General features: G+C 42.7%; 1 protein-coding gene and 1 long non-coding RNA gene across 9 annotated transcripts in view; one reads left to right on the plus strand and one right to left on the minus strand.

The window, feature by feature from the left end:
* The window catches only part of LOC116707340 (uncharacterized), a 217,341-nt gene that overhangs the window by 91,087 nt on the left and 125,397 nt on the right, over positions 1-857 (plus strand). For 7 of the 8 annotated variants that reach the window (XM_032544671.1, XM_032544673.1, XM_032544676.1 and 4 more), the window contains exon 2: positions 1-49. This exon is cut by the window's left edge and continues 125 nt beyond it. The exons of the other annotated variant lie outside the window; for it this stretch is intronic. The gene's annotated coding sequence lies outside the window, so the exon portion shown is untranslated. The remainder of the gene's footprint in view (positions 50-857) is intronic. 8 annotated transcript variants of the gene reach the window in all.
* Positions 1-857, minus strand: part of LOC116707363 (uncharacterized) — a 19,660-nt gene that overhangs the window by 13,068 nt on the left and 5,735 nt on the right. The window lies entirely within an intron of this gene.

The raw sequence follows: 857 nt of genomic DNA on the forward strand, positions 1-857 counted from the left end.
AGTTTTGTGGTTACACAGCTGGCAAACATCTGCAAACACACACGAACAGGTAGGATGTTATTTTCAAAAATATTTCACATTTTGTGATGTTGCAACTTTATGATGAAACCTTTAAATTCAGTTTTCTCTCATCAATGAAACAACAGAACAGTCAGGTGTAGTAACAGCTGAGTACCACCAGACTGTATATGTCCTCTCTCTGTCCTGTAATAAGTACCACAGAGGAAGAAGTACCACCAGACTGTATATGTCCTCTCTCTCTCGTCCGTAATAATCTACACAGAGGAAGAAGTACCACCAACTGTATATGTCCTCTCTGTCCTGTAATGATACCACAGAGGAAGAAGTATCACCAGACTTATTGTCCTCTCTCTGTCCTGTAATAATACCCACGAGGAAGAATTACCACCAGACTGTATATGTCCTCTCTCTGTCCTGTAATAAGTACCACAGAGAAATATCACCAGATGTATTGTCCTCCTCTCTGTCCTGTCCTGAGACAGAGAAGAATATCACCAGACTGTATAGTCCCTCTCTCTTCCTGTAATAAGTACCACAGAGGAAGAAGTACACCAGACTGTAATGTCCTCTCTCTCTGTCCTGTAATAAGTACACAGAGGAAGAAGTACCACCAGACTGTATATGTCCTCTCTGTCTGTAATAAGTACACAGAGGAAGAAGTACTCACCAGACTTTATATGTCCTCTCTCTGTCCGTAATAAGTACCACAGAGGAAGAAGTACCACCAGACTGTATATGTCCTCTCTCTGTCCTGTAATGTACCACAGAGGAGAAGTACCACCAGACTGTATGTAGTCCTCTCTCTGTCCTGTAGCGTCTGTCACCAGGGGGGTGCA

This window comes from Etheostoma spectabile, chromosome 19 (genome assembly GCF_008692095.1).
Source record: "Etheostoma spectabile isolate EspeVRDwgs_2016 chromosome 19, UIUC_Espe_1.0, whole genome shotgun sequence".
Classification (NCBI taxonomy): Eukaryota; Metazoa; Chordata; class Actinopteri; order Perciformes; family Percidae; genus Etheostoma; species Etheostoma spectabile.